Genomic DNA, 20,338 nt, shown 5'->3' with positions numbered 1-20,338 from the left:
CTTACCGCAGGTGAAGGGTCCACAGCCAGCTAGGGAATGGAAGACCAGCAGGAAGAACAGTGCAAGGAAGGTCGTGCAGGGGTCCCCTGCGGTCATCCCCCTGCAAAACAGATACACCGTTTTGAGTACTGTAGAGGGGGATGACTCATCAGGGGAGGGAGCAGCAGCCAAGTTCATGGCACCGTGGCTGGCTCTGCTGCACAGGAGGGCAGGAAAAAGAGTGGGAGAGCAATAGTGATAGGGGATTCGATTGTAAGGGGAATAGATAGGCGTTTCTGCGGCTGCAACCGAGACTCCAGGATGGTATGTTGCCTCCCTGGTGCAAAGGTCAAGGATGTCTCGGAGCGGGTGCAAGACATTCTGAAAAGGGAGGGTGAACAGCCAATTGTCGTGGTGCACATTGGTACCAACGATATAGGTTTTAAAAAAAAAAAAAGGGATGAGGTCCTACGAGATGAATTTAAGGAGCTAGGAGCTGAATTAAAACGTAGGACCTCAAAAGTAGTAATCTCTGGATTGCTACCAGTGCCACGTGCTAGTCAGAGTAGGAATCGCAGGATAGCTCAGATGAATACGTGGCTTGAGCAGTGGTGCAGCAGGGAGGGATTCAAATTCCTGGGGCATTGGAACCGGTTCTGGGGGGAGGTGGGACCAGTACAAACCGGACGGTCTGCACCTGGGCAGGACCGAAACCAATGTCCTAGGGAGAGTGTTTGCTCGTGCTGTTGGGGAGGAGTTAAACTAATATGGCAGAGGGATGGGAACCAATGCAGGGAGACAGAGGGAAACAAAAAGGAGACAAAAGCAAAAGACAGAAAGGAGATGAGTAGAAGTGGAGGGCAGAGAAACCCAAGGCAAAAAACAAAAAGGGCCACTGAATATATAGGGGCTGCAGGAGGGATCAAAACTAAAAATCATGGTTTAAAAACTAGTATTAAAACACTCTACCTAAACGCATGCAGCATTCGAAATAAAGTAAATGAGTTGACGGCACAAATCATTACAAATGGGTATGATTTGGTGGCCATTACAGAAACATGGTTGCAGGGTGGCCAAGACTGGGAATTAAACATACAGGGGTATCTGACGATTCGGAAAGATAGACAAGAAGGGAAAGGAGGTGGGGTAGCTCTGTTAATAAAGGATGATATCAGGGCAGTTGTGAGAGACGATATTGGCTCTAATGAACAAAATGTTGAATCATTGTGGATGGAGATTAGAGATAGTAAGGGGAAAAAGTAACTGGTGGGCGTAGTTTATAGGCCCCCAAATAATAACTTCACGGTGGGGCGGGCATTAATCAAGGGAATAATGGAGGCATGTGAAAAAGGAACGGCAGTAATCATGGGGGATTTTAACCTACATATCGATTGATCAAATCGCATGGGGTAGCCTGGAGGAGGAATTCATAGAATGCATACGGGATTGTTTCTTAGAACAGTATGTTACAGAACCTACAAGGGAGCAAGCTATCTTGGATCTGGTCCTGTGTAATGAGACAGGAATAATAAACGATCTCCTAGTAAAAGATCCTCTCGGAATGAGTGATCACAGTATGGTTGAATTTGTAATACTGATTGAGGGTGAGGAAGTAGTGTCTCAAACGAGCGTACTATGCTTAAATAAAGGGGACTACAGTGGGATGAGGGCAGAGTTGGCTAAAGTAGACTGGAAACACAGACTAAACGGTGGCACAATTGAGGAACAGTAGAGGACTTTTAAGGAGCTCTTTCACAGTTCTCAACAAAAATATATTTCAGTGAAAAAGAAGGGCGGTAAGAGAAGGGATAACCAGCCGTGGATATCCAAGGAAATAAAGGAGAGTATCAAATTAAAAACCAATGCGTATAAGGTGGCCAAGGTTAGTGGGAAAATAGAAGATTGGGAAAATTTTAAACGACAGCAAAGAATGACTAAGAAAGCAATAAAGAAAGGAAAGATAGATTACGAAGGTAAACTTGCGCAAAACATAAAAACGGATAGTAAAAGCTTTTACAGATATATAAAACGGAAAAGAGTGACTAAAGTAAATGTTGGTCCCTTAGAAGATGAGAAGGGGGATTTAATAATGGGAAATGTGGAAATGGCCGAGACCTTAAATAATGATTTTGCTTCGGTCTTCATAGTGGAAGACACAAAAACCATGGCAAAAATTGCTGGTCACAGGAATGTGGGAAGGGAGGACCTTGAGACAATCACTATCACTAGCGGGGTAGTGCTGGACAGGCTAATGGGACTCAAGGTAGACAAGTCCCCTGGTCCTGATGAAATGCATCCCAGGGTATTAAAAGAGATGGCAGAAGTTATAGCAGATGCATTCGTTATAATCTACCAAAATTCTCTGAACTCAAGGTGAGGTACCAGCGGATTGGAAAACAGCTAATGTAACGCCTCTGTTTAAAAAAGGGGGCAGACAAAAGGCAGGTAACTATAGGCCGGTTAGTTTAACATCTGTAGTGGGGAAAATGCTTGAAGCTATCATTAAGGAAGAAATAACGGGACATCTCGATAGGAATAGTGCAATCAAGCAGACGCAACATGGATTCATGAAGGGGAAATCATGTTTACTTACTGGAATTCTTTGAGGATATAACGAGCATAGTGGATAGAGGTGTACCGATGGATGTGGTGTATTTAGATTTCCAAAAGGCATTCGAGAAGGTGCCACACAAAAGGTTACTGCAGAAGATAAAGGTACGCAGAGTCAGAGGAAATGTATTAGCATGGATAGAGAATTGGCTGGCTAGCAGAAAGCAGAGAGTCGGGATAAATGGGTCCTTTTTCGGGTTGGAAATCGGTGGTTAGTGGTGTGCCACAGGGATCGGTGCTGGGACCACAACTGTTTACAATATACATAAATGACCTGGAAGAGGGGACAGAGTGTAGTGTAACAAAATTTGCAGATGAAACAAAGATTAGTGCGAAAGCGGATTGTGTAGAGGACACAGAGGCTGCAAAGAGATTTAGATAGGTTAAGCGAATGGGCTAAGGTTTGGCAGATGGAATACAATGTCGGAAAGTGTGAGGTCATCCACCTTGGGGGGAAAAAAAAACAGCAAAAGGGAATATTATTTGAATGGGGGGAGAAATTACAACATGCTGTGGTGCAGAGGAACCTGGGGGTCCTTGTGCATGAAACTCTTTTAGGAGTTAACAGAAAAACATTAAACCGTGCCCCCCGATCTGGGGGAAACACCAACATTTACAATGCCATTTTTTTTTAAGTGCCCCCTATAAAAGGGGAGGGGGGACACTAAAAGCACCGGCAATTAAAACAAATTAAACTTTAAAACATAAAATCAAATTAAAATTTGGTTGCCGGGCGTGACGATGCACTCCAGTCCCTCCGGTGCCCACCTCTCGTGGAAGGCCGCGAGCGTACCGGTGGACACCGCGTGCTCCATCTCCAAGGACACCCTGGCGCGGATGTACGCGCGGAAGAGAGGCAGGCAGTCAGGTTGAACGACCACCCGCTGCCTGGACCGGCTGATGGCACCCTTGGCCGTGCCCAGGAGCAGTCCTGCGAGGAGGCCCTCGGACCTACCCGCTCCCCTCCGCACAGGGTGTCCAAAGATCAGGAGTGTGGGACTGAAGTGCAGCCAGAATTTCAGGAGCAGCCCCTTTAAATAATAAAACAGGGGCTGCAACCTCGTGCATTCCATAAAAACATGGAACACGGACTCTTCCAGACCGCAGAAATTGCAGGCGGCCTGGGAGCCCGTGAACCGGCTTAAAAATTTATTGCACGGGACTGCTCCGTGCACCACCCTCCAGGCCAAGTCCCCGATAAATACTGGGAGGACTCCTGCGTAGAGTGCCCTCCATCGGGGACCCCCGCCTCCTCCGGACGGCAAGATGGTACGCCATGGCGTGTCCGGACGGCAGGCGAGGATGGCACAGTTGAGAGTGTGCAGGAGCAGCCCGTACAGGAAACCCCTCCGCGCGGAACTGAAAGGCACGGAGGGGATTTCCCCGAGGCGGCTCAAGTTGTGAGGCGCCGGCCCCCGAGGGAGGTTCCGGGGTTTGGCGCCGATGAGGAATTCCGTCCGGACGGGGGTCAGTTCGGACGGGATCTCCCCACGTGCTTGAGCCTCCTCGATGCACCTAACAGAATCGGGGCCCAGAGCTCTTTTTAGCGACTCGATGGCATCGGCCGCGTGGCGGACGTTGGCAGAATTTAGGCGCCGCGCCAGCGTGTCTGGTGCCATTCAGCCCGCTCCTCCGCCATCGAGCAGGTCCCTGACCCTGGTCACCTCACCAGCCACACCCTCTCGTCCGAACGCCACCTAAAACCTTGGTCGTGGAGGTACGGATTCCCGAGCAGCGGCTCCTGCAGGACAGCCGCCACTCCAGCCGGTGGAGAGCTGCGCTTGGTGGAGACTTTGTTCCAGACCCTGATGAGTTCCTTGTAAAAGACAGGCAGCTCCCGGAGGGCGGTCCTGACGCCCCCCACACTCACAAACAGGAGCTGCGTGTCGTAATTGAGGCCGTGCTGCTGGCGGAAGAAATACGTCGCCAGAGCACGCCACCTCTGAGGGGGCTCGATGTAAAGGTATCTCTGCAGGGTCTGAAGACGGAAAGTCGCGAGCTGGGTCCTTGTGCATGAATCCCAAAATTTAGTTTGCAGGTGCAGCAGATAATCAGGAAGGCAAATGGAATGTTGGCCTTCATTGTGAGAGGGATGGAGTACAAAAGCAGGGAAGTCCTGCTGCAAATGTATAGGGTATTGGTGAGGCCGCACCTGGAGTACTGCGTGCAGTTTTGGGCACCTTACTTAAGGAAGGATATACTAGCTTTGGAGGGGGTACAGAGACGATTCCCTAGGCTGATTCCGGAGATGAGGGGGTTACCTTATGATAGATTGAGTAGACTGGGTCTTTACTCGTTGGAGTTCAGAAGAATGAGGGGTGATCTTATAGAAACATTTAAAATAATGAAGGGGATAGACAGGATAGAGGCAGAGAGGTTGTTTCCACTGGTCGGGGAGACTAGAACTAGGGGGCACAGCCTCAAAATGCGGGGGAGCCAATTTAAAACCGAGTTGAGAAGGAATTTCTTCTCCCAGAGAGTTGTGAATCTGTGGAATTCTCTGCCCAAGGAAGCAGTTGAGGCTAGCTCATTGAATGTATTCAAGTCACAGATCGATAGATTTTTAACCAATAAGGGAATTAAGGGTTACGTGGAGCGGGCGGGTAAGTGGAGCTGAGTCCACGGCCAGATCAGCCATGATCTTGTTGAATGGCGGAGCAGGCTCGATGGGCCAGATGGCCTACTCCTGTTCCTAATTCTATGTTCTTATGTTCTTATAATGAAAATAGATTATCTGGTCATTATCACATTGCTGTTTGTGGGAGCATGTTGTGCACAAATTGGCTGCCGTGTTTCCTACATTACAACAGTGACTACACTCCAAAACTACTACCCCCCCCCTCCCCTCCCCCCACCCCCCCCCCCCCCAATGTTGAGATTAAAAATAAGTCGCTGCTGATGACATCATCGGAGTGCATGATAAGTAGGCCCCTGCCTGCTTTTAGCAGGAGCCTTATCCAGGGCCTGAATAGCCGAGGTAAATATTACGGGGGTCTGGTTGCTCGATTGTGATATTTTAAACCTCCGCCCCCCCCCCCCCCCCCCCCACACACACACCAGTGTGGAGGGGAGTTAAAATTGAGGCCCGCACCTCTGAGGTGTGGTGGATTTTGGGACTGATTTCAGCAAAAGAATATCTATTTGAATTTCTTGAATGGGAAAAGTGATTTTTCACTTAATTTTTATTAGCGACCTATGATGAACATTGCTATTGAGAGGGTCAGAAAATATTAGTGCAACACTTACACATCTTTGGAACAGTTTAAAGCCCTAGCCAAATGGAACAGCTGGTAGCTTTTGCATGTTACCAATGTGCCTGATAAATTCGAGAACCATGCAGATCTTGTTTGTTGTTCACAAACCCAGCTCCTCAAACTGGCATACTGTTGTAACCCTCTTCTGTGATCTGTATCATTATCTCAACATCACTCAAGCAGTGCAAGGGATCATATCTTGTAGATCAGTCAACGTCTGTAACAATAAATCTGTTCCAATTCAGTAAAACCTTGACAAATATTCTAGGGCATTTAAATGTAGTATAAATGTGATCAACTAGGTGCACGTGAAGAATTTTTCAATATAAAATTTTCATAACTTTAGCTGTTTACCATGCCTTGGATATACTGGAATGTCTGGCTTTAGCATCCTATACTATTTGAACAGTAATGATTTGTGCATCCTCCAAACACCATGAGAGCAGACTGGCCCTGGGCCACAATTAAAGCACGCAAGGATAATTTCCACTTCACTGCTGCACTGTTGCTGCCTTTTTTTCGGATGAGCTGTTAAACTGAAGCCCTGTCTTCCCCCTCGGGTGAACATAAAAGATCCCATGCGCTATTTGCAGAAGAGCCAGGGGACCCTCCCGTTGTGCTGACCAATATTTATACCTCAACCAACATCGTTAAAACAGATATCTGGTCCTGCATCTCCTTGCTGTTTGTGGGAGCTTGCTGTGCACAAATTGGCTGCCGCATTTCCTACATTACAACAGTGACTACACTTCAAATGTATTTCCTTGACCGTAAAGGGCTTTGGGATGTTCTGAGGTTGTAAAAGGTACTACATAAATGGAACTCTTTTTTTCCTTTCCTTGCCATCATTTTTTAATATTCTAATGCCTGAGGCAGCCCCATGTGTCCATTAAACTCCATTATAATGGGCGCAGTAGATTTTTTATGAAATGTAAAGTTTCAGATAGCTATTTAAAGTGCTTTGTCGATAAAGCATTGTGAAAGTGATCGATTGAGCTCCATTTGTAGTTTGATTTAACGCACGCCTTGTCTCCATGACGCTTATCGTTATTGCCTACAGTAACTTTTTTTCAGGGTACGGGAATTGATGAAGACTGCATAGCACTTTACTTTTGTTTTAGCAAGGTTTTCTTCCATTTATTACATCACTGATGGGAATACAGTGTTGCTGATTAGGTGCGACCGTGCCTTCAAGAATTTTAAATATGTATTGTCGCTGCCTATTATTTATGGCCTTAGTGCAAATCTATAATATTGGAAGTCAATTCCAGTAACCACCCCCGTAATTTAATGTCTTATAAAGCCAGTACATGTGTTTCTGTGTGGCTGCATGATGTATCAAATAACTTGGAATCTGTGATTGTATTTTCTGTTGGTGGTTATAATCAAATTACTGTGTGTGAATTCAAATCCTGATGAATTAGCAGGCATGCTAGATTATAGGTCTGACAAATTGACTACACAGCCACAGTTATGAAATAATTGCTCATTGCAGTTGGTATGTATGATTTATATGCCGCTCGTGTTTTATGGCATTAATGTTGTGGTATACTGGTAATTATTGAATTCATCAGATGCGATTTGATTGTACTAGTCTAAACTTTTTTCTGTCTTGCATCATGAAAATGTTCTTCCCCTTTCCCTGCCAATCAAATTAAAGGCCTTTGAAATACCAATCAATGCAACAAACCTACAGATAATTGCAGTTCTATAAAACTATTAACCATGTTACCTTGTTGATGCCCGTATCCCACCTTGCACCAAGTCCCATTCACCCTTCAGCCATCACCCCTGTGCTCGCTGACAGACGTTGGTTTCTGGTTCAGCAACTCTTCAATTTTAAAATTCTCATCCTCATTTTCAAATCTCTCCATGGCCTCTGTCTCTGTCTGTAATCACCTCCAGCCTTACAACCCAACCCCCCCCCCCCCCCCAGAGATAAGAACATAAGAAATAGGAACCAGGAGTAGGCCATACGGCCCCTCGAGCCTGCTCCGACATTCAATAAGATCATGGCTGACCTGATCATGGACTCAGCTCCACTTCTCCGCCCGCTCCCCATAACCTCTTATCGTTTAAGAAACTGTCTATTTCTGTCTTAAATTTATTCAGTATCCCAGCTTCCACAGCTCTCTGAGGCAGCAAGTTCCACAGATTTACAACCCTCAGAAGAAATTTCTCCTCATCTCAGTTTTAAATGGGCGGCCCCTTATTCTAAAATCACGCCCTCTAGTTCTAATCTCCCCAGTCAGTGGAAACATCCTCTCTGCATCCACTTTGTCAAGCCCCCTCATAATCTTATACGTTTCGATAAGATCACCTCTCATTCTTCTGAATTCCAATGAGTAGAGGCCCAACCTACTCAACCTTTCCTCATAAGTCAACCCCTCCAAAGCAAGTATATCCTTTTGTAAAGATGGAAACCAAAACTGCATGCAGTATTCCGGGTGTGGCCTCACCAATACCCTGTATAGCTGTAGCAAGACTTCCCTGCTTTTATACTCCATCCCTTTTGCAATAAAGGCCAATGGTGATCACTTGCTGTACCTGCATACTATCCTTTTGTATTTCATGCACAAGTACCCCCAGGTCCCGCTGTACTGCGGCACTTTGCAATCTTTCTCCATTTAAATAATAACTTGCTCTTTGATTTTTTTTCTGCCAAAGTGCATGACCTCACACTTTCCAACATTATACTCCATCTACCAAATCTTTGCCCACTCACTTAGTCCTTTTGCAGATTTTTTGTGTCCTCCTCACACATTGCTTTTCCTCCCATCTTTGTATCGTCAACAAGCTTGGCTATGTTACACTCTGTCCCTTCTTCCAAGTCGTTAATATAGATTGTAAACAGTTGGGGTCCCAGCACTGATCCCTGTGGCACCCCACTTACTGGTTGCCAACCTCTGCGCTCCTCCAATTTTGGCACGCACACGGTTTTATTCTATTATTGGGAAGAGGACTTTGTTCATTCTGACATGTCAAACACAAAATCTCAGAATTGTTATTGAATGTGATCATTCTTTTTCTTTTATTCCAGTGTTCACCTGTCAGACATCAGGATACTAAACCAAGTTTAGACATCCTTTTTCTGCAGTAGAAGATGAATATTGCTTTGGAGGTCATCAGTGAAGCTTAATGACGATTTATGGAGCTGATCTATCAATAAAGTGAAAAAGGTGAGTTCAAGTTTCCTCTCGTCTCTAGCACAAAGCTAAAAGAGAAACCATTGGTAGAAAATTGAATTTACAAATACCCCTCTTGTAATTTGAGTCTAAACTCTTGATTCAGGGTGGAATAAGAGACCATACAATATGCAGATAACCGTATGAGACTTGAATGGACCATGTACAGTAGTACAATTCTAAACTTGGCATACCTTCATAAAACCATGAGTACTGAGTTCATTTTGATTTATATTTATCTCTAATTTCTGCAGTGATTGAATATACCGGAGTCAATCGTGGTCATTGAAGGGAAGGAATTTATTCAGGTGTGGAGAAAAAGACTGCACAATTTTTGGGAGGTCTTTAAAGGCAGGGAGAGAGTTAGGGTTCAAATTTCCCCAGGAGTTGCCCCGCTTTTTTTGGAGCAAGTAGCATTTTTTGGAGTAACTTAAAAATCGCAAATTTCCCATTTAACTTGCTCCAATGTAAGTCACTTAGGTTTTTTTTTAGGTTTTTTTTTCTCCAAAAGGGGGCGTTACCAGCCACTTACACCTCTTTTGGCCATAGAAGCAAATTTGGCCAGCTAAAAGTTACTCCAAACTAGCTTAGGCCAGTATATGTGGCCACTTTGTAGGCACAGAAAAACCTGACCTACATTTAAGAAATCAACGCAGGTAGCCAAAGATGGGGTGGGGGGAAGGTGAGTTAGAGGATTCTAAAGCACTAAACACCTTCACAGCATCAGCACAACATCTTCAGCACAATATTTTCACCACAACATCAAAAATAAAGGAAAGATAAATCAGCGACTGAAAATAGAGCAGTCCAATCTTGCCGACTGCAGAATGCACCGGCTAGCCCTTCGGCTAGGGGCGGCAGGCACGCATGACTGTAGGGGTGAGGGATGTTTTTTTTTTTAAAAACAGTTCCTAAATGTTTTGCGGTGAAAATGGAATATGATTCAGCCTTAATGCAAAATATATTTTATTGGAAAGTTTACAATACACTTCAACAACAACAAAGAAAGGCTGCACCCATCCCTCACCCACATCTCGGGGAAAGTGCACTTTCTCTCATAGGGTCGGTGATGTTGGTGGGGGAGGGATTGGGGGGCCCGGCTTGGGTCTCACCGGTGGCTGGTGCGTGGATTGAAGTGGGAGTGGCATTTGAGTATCCGACCTTTGTACCCTTATTGCAGCAGCTAGCTCCCTCATGGGATCTGCCGTCATTTGCACACCCAATGAAATGCCCGCCCTCAGTTCCCGTCTCAGTGCTGATATTTCTCCCGACAGTGTCGCTACCTCCCTCATCACACACCCCACTGACGGTCGCCATGAGTGATCTTGTAAGGGCATTGGTCTCCTCACCCAATGACATAACCTGGTTAACATCTGATGAAGGCTGCATCTCAGGAGAGACTCGTCGGCTTCTCCTTCCCCTTGGCGTTGGTCTGCCTAGTGGCACCCCTCCAATGCGAGGCGTAGGCTGGGATGGTGGGGCACTAGGTGTTCCAACATGCATTTAACCACCGCCACTGGGACCCACAATCTTGGAAGGTGTGAAACCATGGAATGTTACCGTGGAGCTCATGAAAGTTTCTGGCCATGTGATGCCCTGCACTATGGATCCATATCACGATCAGCATTCTCCCGTGAACACATTTCCGTGAACACATTTCCATGGACCCCTCCTCCTCCCACCCGCCTTGGTCTGGAGCGCACGCATCTGGATCTTCTGGTGGATCTTCAGGATGTTCAGGATTGTCGTCGTCTTCTGCAAAATACAGCAGAACAATCAAATGGTTAGCAGCACAGGAGGGGGCAGGATGGGTGGCATGAGTAGTCTCACGCGTAGCAGGCCAGTCAGCAGGTTGATTTGAAGGGCAACGATGCATTTTATTGACTCGCCTTCACATGTGGGTCCAGCTTGTGCAGAGCTGATTCTTTTTCTGCAGGTGCGACTCAGCAACCCTCTGTTCCAGGGGTGATAGTTGGTGCAGATTTGGCGGCCCTCCTCCTGTTCTGTCTTTCCCTTTTGTTGTGAGCCAATTTCTTCTGCAAAGATGAAAATATAACTTTTCACACATGGTGCGCTTCTGATGGGTGGGACAAATACAGATGGTCACATTTACAATTGCAATTCCATTTAAAGTTGGTGATATTACTACACTCACTACTTGACCAATGTCCTGCCATTTCTTTTTGCACTGGCTTCCAGATCTTGCGGTATTCACCCCTGCGCAGTATTCTTCTGCAACTAGGTTCCATCGTCTTGCCATTTCTTTGGTGGGACTTTTGTGGGACCACTCTTACTGATATCCAGCTCCAGCCATTTGTCCTCGATGACAGTGACTAGTTTCTCCACTTCCTCATGGAAGAAATTCTTTGTTCTTGTTGCACACTCTTGTGTCATTGGTGTATTGGACTTACACTCAGGTAATGTTCAAAAATCACAGTTCTCACCTTTCTTGCGCCTATGCAGCACTCCTTTCCACTCCCTCAGCCACCCAAACATCACTATTCACACCGTATCTTTATATATGGCCCATTGCCAATGCTGCCGAGGCACTGAGGACACTCTCCCTTTAATTGACCGATCGCCAAGCTTCCTGCTCCATTGCGCATGCGTGCACGCTTAAACGTACATTGCGCATTCAAGCTGAAACGGACATGCGTCCCCTTGCTGGCACTCGGAGACGCTGGGCCCAAGCCCTGCCCCTATGCCGGCTGCGCTGAGCCCAAGCCCCGCAGCACAGCCGAAGCTCCGCTCCCCGCAGGCTGTGCAGCGCCATGCCACAGGACCAGAATGATGAAGGAGCGGCCAAATTACGAGGTAAACTTTCAGCGCGATTTTTGCCCCACAAAGTCGGCGTACCGTGGCTAACTATGCCGCTCTAGGCGGCTGGGGAAATTTGGGCCCTTAGTATGGTGAAAGTATTGCATAGTAGTCAAGTGATGACTGGTCTCCAATAGTGAAAGAATCGAGTTGCAGTGCAGTGGAATTTGTTGATGTGGATATGTGACTTGGAGCAGTTGCTCTGATGGGTTGGAGCAAAGCCATAGAAGGATTTGAGCATGAAGGTTAGGATCTTTAAGTCATCAGGAGCTAGAAGAACTGGGGTAATGGGTTTGTTGCAGAGGACATGTGCTGCGAAGTTCTGGGGTAGCTGACATTTGGAAGTGGGGAGGGTGGCAAAGAGACTGTTGCAAAAATTAAAAAAACAAAATACAGATGCCAGGAATCTGAAAATATAAACAAGAAAAAGCTGGAAATACTCTGTGGGGAACATCTGTGGGGAAAATAGCAGTTGATGCTTTAGGCCTTTGGCCCTTCCTCAAGATTAGTATTGTCAAGGGGCCAAAGCCCTGAAATGTTGACTGCTATTTCCCACAGATGGTGCCTGACTTGCTGAGTGTTTCCAGCCTTTTCTGTTTTTAAGAGATGAGCATGAGAGCATGCTATGATAGAGATGGATTGTGAAGGAGCTTGGTGTGGATAACGGTGGTTATGATGGCAGAGAAGGTACAATGAGCCACAATCCGTCTTGCAGGATATCATTGGTGTTTTTGACCAGGCTGTAAGTGGGGTAGAAACCAGATGGAGCAGGGAATGGTGAGTTTGGCGGCAACCACTTATTCAAGAACCTTGCAAAGAGATTGGTAATTAGATAATTTAGAGACATTGAAGGTGTGCTCTTTAAGAAAGTGGCTGGTAGTTTTTTTTTTAAAGTGAGGAATGCCAGAGTATAGGGAGGTGCAGTCATTCAGATGAGATGTGAAACCGAGGCCCTGTCTGCCCCCTCAGGTAGATGTAAATAATTCTATGGCACTATTCGAAGTAGAGCAGGGGAGTTCACCTGATTGTCCTGGCCAATATTTATCTCTCAACCAACATCACAAAACCAATTTGACCATGACCTCATTGCTGTTTGTGGGGACATGATATGTACAAATTGGCTATTATGTTTACTACTTTTCAACGCTTCAAAAAGTACTTCATTGACTGTAAATCGCTTTGGGGCACCCTGAGATCATGAAAGGTGCTATTATAAATACGCGTTATTTTTTTCTTGGTGTACTGTACGACCCAGCGCTGAGATTCAAAACCCACATCCTATCCATTACCAAGATTGTTCAATTCCACCACTACTTTGCTTCCATCAGCACTGCTGCTGAAACCATTAGATTCATTCTCCAGCATCATCCTAGTCAGGAAACCATTTTCCACCCTCTGTAAGCTCCCAACTTGTTCAAAAGCTCAACCACGCATATCATGCTCTGCATTAAGTCCCGCTCACCTTTCATCACTGCCCTCGCTAATCTACATTGACTCAATACACTGAATTAAAAATCTTTATCTGCAAAGCCTTCTGCAACCTCTGGCAGCTTTGTGTTCTCTCCTGTGCTCTCCAGTCTGCTGACTCTGCTATATGTGCATTCCCCACAAATACTCTTACAACCCCCATCTCCCTTGCTTTTTGCCCACCAATTGGTGGCAATGCCTTCAGCTGCCTCAGCCCATACTCTAAACTCCATCCCTAAATCCTACAGCCATTTATAAAACAAAACCTGCTCAAAACCCATCTTTTTGATGCAGTTTTCACTCACCTCCTATAAAAAGAAAGACTTGGATTTATATAGCACCTTTCACGACCACCAGACATCTCCAAATGCTTTACAGCCAATGAAGTACTTTTTGGCGTATAGTCACTGTTGTAATGGGGCCAGGAATATCAGGTCCTTCATCGAAACACCTGTGAACTCGTCCCTTTTTGGCGTGGAAGCAAGTCATCCTCGATATGAGGGACCGCCTAAGAGGAAGAAGAAAGAAGTAGGAAATCTTGACATGATGTCTGCTACTTTATTCCCTTTTTATCTTTTTACATGTTCTCCCCCCCCCCCCCCATTTTGCAAGTTGTAATTGTACCTTTTGATCTGATGGGGGGTACTTTTACCTTGCAAATTCTTTATTAAAATGAGTTGTGTGCTGCTAAAAAAATTGTAGTCTTGGGAACTATTGCCTGATTTTACTTGGGTTTTTACAGTAGTTTGCAGTACAGTTCGTCCAAACCTATTTAAGGTTTTCTTAGATAGTAAGAATAAATAAGTAAACTGTACATTTATCTTCTCAGCTGAACTGTTGCCAAAGGTAAAACCTTTGAGTCAGATCATCACTTCAAAGAGTGAAATGTCACTGCGCAATTCAATCTGGTAATAAATTGAAGTGCAGAGGTCTGTGATGGCAAAGGATAATACTTTTTGCTTTGGAGGGTGCAAAATCTGCTGCTTCAGTATAGTTTCTTCTGTAGCTGTTTTCGGAGTTTAATCTTCCGAGAATTCCTTATGAGGAGAAAAAAAATTCCAGTTTGGCGGATAGTTGGTTTCAATTCTTCCCTCAATTGTAGAACAACAATTTCACAATTGATCGTGTTGTAAAGCTGTAATCTGATTGAGGTGTTCAGGCGGCATCATAAAGCACAAGAACAAAGCTATAGCAATTTATGAATGTCACTTGAACCTAGATAAGATTACTATCTCAAAATCCCTGCCTTTTGATTTTATAATATATGCTTGGCATTGCTTATCTTAACATTTCCAGCTGTGGGCTTGCATCTTAAGATAGAGAAATTTTCATGTTGGCAAAATGAAAACTGTGGGTTATACGCAGGAATTCCAGTCTCGGCTATGCTGTAGGGTAGGTGCTGATTAGAGGCCACAAGAGGAAAACGTGAAGAATTATTCTGAAATAAAAACACATATCTGGGATTAACCCTATACACTCTCCACAGATGTTGCCTGAAGAGCTATTTTCTGTTTGTTTTTTATTTCAGATTTCCAGCATCTGCTGTGTTTTAATTTTTGAAGAATTATTCTGGCTTATTTATGCACACAATGTAGCAACTGGTATACGATTTTGCTGCAGCAAGCCACCTATCTACAATCAAAGACAACTAAATGTTAGCAGGAAAAAAAACATTTTTATGTCACCTGCTGGTAGATTAAAAACAGAGTAAAGCTCTTTACTTCTCTGCTCCATGGGAATTTGCCTGTCTAGTGTAACAGAGCAGGAAGGTCCTGAGTTAGTCTTAATCTTTGGCGTTAATAAATCCACGATGAGCAGGATGCCAGCAATTGACCTCTGTGTCCTTTGGGTTGTTAAGAGAGGTATAATCAACTAAGATTCCAGCACCTGTTTGCCATTTACCCTGTTGAATGTATACATGTTTGCTGCTGGCTGCTGACCAATTTGGGCTAAGTTGTGATGGTCTCAAGTCAAATAACCTGCTTGTGCTCACTGTTGATTGTAAGTTGCCTTTGAGAACTTGATGGGCCTTATTCTTGAACCGATGCAGTTCCTGTGGTGAAGGTGCTCCCACAATGCTGTTGGGCCGAGTACAGGTTTACTCGTGATCTGCTGCCTCATCGGGTACCGAATCCAAATGACTGGCTGTTCATCTCTGAGCCTTGACAAGTGAACGTTCGCAGTCATCAGCTGAGACAGATCCTGTTCTCCCCTGATGTCCTCAGAGGGATTCCTGGAGCGTGATCAGCAGTGAAAACCCTTGTGGAAGCACAGGAGGAAGAAACAGTTGGCCATATAATGCCAATGAAATAACAGGTGTTAGTTAAACTATGAGGGAGCAGTGCCATGGAGGTGGAAGAAAATATTTTTGCAACAGAATGAGTGACAGTGAGCCGTGTCTTTAACCTTTAGTGATTTTGACTAATGTAGTCTCCGTGCTTTTGGTGGAGTGGAAAGGCTGATCAGACCAACTCAAACAAGAATGGTGGAATACAAGTGATGGCCAGAACGTTAGGGAAATGGATGGTTGGAGGTGGGATGGTAGTTAGAAAGAATGGAGTTTATTGGTTTATTTTGAGGAGGCACTAACTGTGGCTTTGAATCACTTCATGAAGGGTTGGGGAGTGGGGAAGAGACTGGGGAGCCTCCCTGATAAAGTGCAACATCCCCACTGACACCTGGGAGTCCCTGGCCAAAGACCGCCCTAAGTGGAGGAAGTGCATCCGGGAGGGCGCTGAGCAGCTCGAGTCTTGTCGCCGAGAGCAGGCAGCGGAAAGAGCCTGTGGCAAATTACCCACCCCTTCCCTCAACGACTATATGTCCCACCTGTGACAGAGACTGTGGTTCTCGTATTGGACTGTACAGCCATCTTAAGGACTCATGTTAAGAGTGGAAGCAAGCCTTCCTTGATTCCAAGGGACTGCCTATGATGATGATGACTTTAATCAAGCTTTTCATCTAAACAAAGAAAGGAAGAAAAACTTGCATTTTATATAGGATTTCAGGACATCCCAAAGCGCTTTACAGCCAATGAAGTACATCTGAAGTGTAGGCACCGTTGCAATGTAGGAAACACGACAACCAGTTTACACACCAAAAGCTGCAATAAACAGCAATGTGACAATGACACACACTGAGTACATAAGGTATAAGGCAGCATTTAGTTCGCATTTTGCCTCCCTTTGGCTAATTTGGTTTGTTGTCAACCCTGTGTGTGCGCTCTTTCACTTGAGCAGTATATTGAATGGCTTTGTGTTCCCTCGGATGCTTTTGTGAGTTTACAGAAAATCAAATCCAATCTGTGTATATATTGTACTTCTGACAAAATACAGTCCCTTGACACATTGGCTTGCATTTTCTGCAGAATTCACCAACTCTGGAAGAGTACAACTAGTGTATATGCCTTGCTCTCTCGGGATTTTAAATAGATTTAATTGACTTCTAAATCTGTGTGTTGGAGTCGAGAACAAGCTTACAGTGATCTATAATTTGCTGTAAATATAGAGCAAGTAAAAAAACTTTAGAAGCTGCACTTGTATTTGCAGAACATTCTGCAAAGTGTAGCCTTCAAATTCATTAAAATTAACATTTATACACCGTACATTTTTAAAAGAAATTTCCTCTTGAACCACTTTCACCCTTCTACGGGTATTGGAATGTTGAGATACAGTCCCAAGGACTTCTGACTGCCTTATACCTTGAGTACTTGCTCTGTGTGTCAGCAAGCTATTCAACTGTGGAGAGCATATCGACTGAGCCAATAACCTGTTTTCCTGTAATCCAACAGCTCGGATTCAACTGCCAAGACAGTCTGAAATCACGGCTCACATTCCAATAAATTTTCGCTCCAGGGTGCATTGGCTGCCTCCTGGCATTTTCCTGCCAGTAATTTTACCCCGAGTTATCTGAAGGAGATGAGAGCCAAAGTGATGGGTCATTTCAATCTCTTTAGCCATCTAGGCCCCATGCTCTAGAATTCTCTCCCTGAACCACCCCCACACCTTTTTAAAAAAAAAAAACCCCATCTCTTAATTAAGCAATCGATCACCCCTCCTAATATCTGCTTCTTTGGCTCGACATCCATTTCTGTATGATTACACCTCTCTGAAGCACCTTGGGATGTTTTTTCTATTTAAAAGGTGCTATATAAATGCAAGTTGTTGGTTGGTGTGTATGTATGTATGTTGGTCGCCGTCCCGTCTCCTCTTTTCCCCCCCCCCCCGCCCGCCCTCCGGGGATTCACGGAGAAAACCTGTGTTTGACCAGCCACTGACGCAGCATGTCGGAACATCTCACCATGTGCGCTTAGCAAAAAGATAACCGAGCCTGGGGAAAGCCAGTGCGAACCCAGTATGAGGCGGTTTTGGTGGAGCCTCCCGTGTCACAACTACCATGCTTTACAGGTCTAACAGGACCTGTCCCATTAATAGCCCCAGTTTCTGCTTCACACCACATCCACCCACAACCATCAACCAACACGTTTTACTCCACATCAAAACCTACGCTCAAGTGAAACCAACAGTGTATGAGATACTTGAGTATGAGCTGCAATTGGTTACGATTATTCCCCTGTTGTCTGAGGGCTTCAGTGAGCTGGTGATGCAACTGAACTCCTCCCTAAAGTATTTTTATGTTTTGGAGCAAGACAACTCGAGAACAGATAGCATAGGGGCAACTCACACTGGTGGGATATTGGGCTTAATATATCATCACCCCCTTAGGTTTGTATTATTTCACACGCTCTATTCTGCAAGTTCTCCAACTTATAATAGTCTGGAAGCCCGTCAGCCTCGTTCGAGGGACCGCCTATGATGATGTGTGTGAAGACTGGTGGTCTAGCTGTGGCAATGAGTGAAAGAGCGTGACGTGCTGAGCGGGCAGAGTCAGCTGCTGGGCTGAGCGGCAGCCCCATTGTAATGCTAGTGAGATGTTTTTCAGCATCAGCACAGAGCTCTAGAAGTCCCATCAGCACAGCACGTGAGGTCCACAGACACAGCTTTGGCAGCCAATACGCAGTCCCAGCCAAATGTGCACACAGCACCTTGGCTCGTGCAAAGAGTGAAATTCTGCGAGTCGTTGAGATACTGGTCGAAAAGATGCCCACAGATGTAGTGAACCTTCTAGTAGAGGTTATGGACATCATGTGTTGCCTAGAAGGATCCTTGGTCAAGAAAAAGGAACTTCAAGAATGTTTCCCATCTACATGGCAAGCTACTGTGAGCGGAGTAACAGAATAGCAATCGGAGCTCGACATGGCTCAATGGCTTTATATGACATCCGCACAGGAAAATGCCAGTATTTCCCAGGGCGATAGAACAGGTACCACACCGACCTGCGAGAGGGCCCCACCACAGGTCGGGAGTATAAAGAGCTGGAGCATGCCACTGCGGCTTCCAGCACGAGTCGTCCCAAGTGTGTGATGACTTTTGAGGTGGGTGACTGGGTGACGTGATCAAGACCCAGGTCGCAGGCTAGAGCATGGACTGGAACATCGGCGGAGCCCAGGCACAGCGGAGGAGCGGGGAAGTCGTAGCAGAGGTGTGGCATATGGGGGTATGGGGCCCAGAAGAGTCGAGGACCCAGGAGCAGCACGGGCCAGCCCACATTGCGATATGTGTGCGCACTAGGTCCGTGCAGCAGAGCAGGTCTCTAGTCGTCCTGGTTAACCCTTGCCACTGGATAAAGGCCTAGCTCTGTCAAGCCCGTGTGGTGGCTGATGTGCAATGGTCACCACACGTTAAAAAAAATTCACGCAGATGCATTTTCCACCCCTGGAGTTCAGGACTGGAACGTCGGATCCTTCATTGAAGTATCTGAACTCCTCCCTTTTGGTGTGGAAGCAAGTCATTCTTGTTCGAGGGACCGCCTATGATGTGTGTGAGCAGGTTGCGGAGTACATAAAATTAGGATGATACTAGCCTATGTTAGAGGGAGGCCTCTTGCTTTCAACTTTCAACTCTATGATCTTCTAGGCAAGGATCTCAAAGGTAGATTCCCTCATGGGAGTCATGAACTTGTATTTCTGGGCCACCCTCTAGTTTGGATCTGCTCCCTTGTATGATGTGCTATCTTGAGATAGAGGTTGAAGAAGCATTCACAGTGAAAGACAGACAGCAATGCATCAGTACTTAAGCATACAGGTAAGTTCTGTTGCAGTGATGCTATGCAAAGCCATTTTCAGAAACTGCCTGAATTGGATAGCTTTCTTGGGGACTGCTATCATCATCTTCAGCATCACTGAGATCCTGCAGGCAGTGGTCACATTGACCTTGATCACAAACTCCTGCAAGGCAAACTGTTTTCCTCTGGTGAGAGTGATCTCTAGTCAACTAGAGCAGCCCACCACCCCATCCACCATTTTCTATCCATCAAATGGGAGGAAGAGATGGTTTTGCCAATCCAAAACTTGGTTGATGCCTCTATAATTTTTCCTTCCTGCAATTTTTTTTCCCTCTGGTCAGCCAGAGGGTTCTGCCAGCCTTTGTTTTTGCAGTCCTCATTAGTTTTGGCTGCCAACAATCTTTTTCCTTTCATATAGGTCATTTCCCCATTAAATGGATGTTTTAGGCATATACGTGAAGACAACAGTGTCTCTTTCTTCCCACATCTCGCACCGTTAGCTCAGGCTGTGTAAATAATTGACCCGACCCTGGAATTTATAGCGGGATCAACCGTTCTGAGGGGCCAAGTTTCGGCCTGGGTTGCTCCTGTTTTTTTTGGAGCAACTGGTTTAGAACGGAGTATCTTAGAAATTTAAATTCTCGGCATTTAGTTTGCTCCAGTTCTAGTCAGTTAGAACAGTTTCACTTTGGAACAGAATTTTTTTTCAAAAGGGGGCATGTCCAGCCACTTACGCCTATTTTCAAAGTTTAGGCAGTGAAAACTTACTCCAAACTAACTTAGAATGGAGTAAGTGAAGATTTTTGTACATTCGAAAAAACCTTGTCTACACTTTAGAAAATCAGGCGTAGGTTACAAATTAGGCGTAGGGAACGAGGTGGGGGGGGGGGGGGGGGGGGGAAGGGA

The 20,338-nt window shown here is 45.5% G+C and overlaps 1 protein-coding gene across 1 annotated transcript in view; it reads left to right on the top strand.

Moving 5' to 3' along the window:
* LOC139227620 (D-glucuronyl C5-epimerase-like) overlaps positions 1–20,338 on the top strand; it is a 147,524-nt gene that overhangs the window by 50,221 nt on the left and 76,965 nt on the right. The window contains exon 2 of the mRNA XM_070858502.1: positions 8,884–9,022. The gene's annotated coding sequence lies outside the window, so the exon portion shown is untranslated. The remainder of the gene's footprint in view (positions 1–8,883; positions 9,023–20,338) is intronic.

The sequence above is a fragment of the Pristiophorus japonicus genome, chromosome 17, assembly GCF_044704955.1.
Source record: "Pristiophorus japonicus isolate sPriJap1 chromosome 17, sPriJap1.hap1, whole genome shotgun sequence".
Classification (NCBI taxonomy): Eukaryota; Metazoa; Chordata; class Chondrichthyes; family Pristiophoridae; genus Pristiophorus; species Pristiophorus japonicus.
Note: the sequence above shows the minus strand (reverse complement) of the source record. Positions and strands in the feature narration are given on the sequence as shown.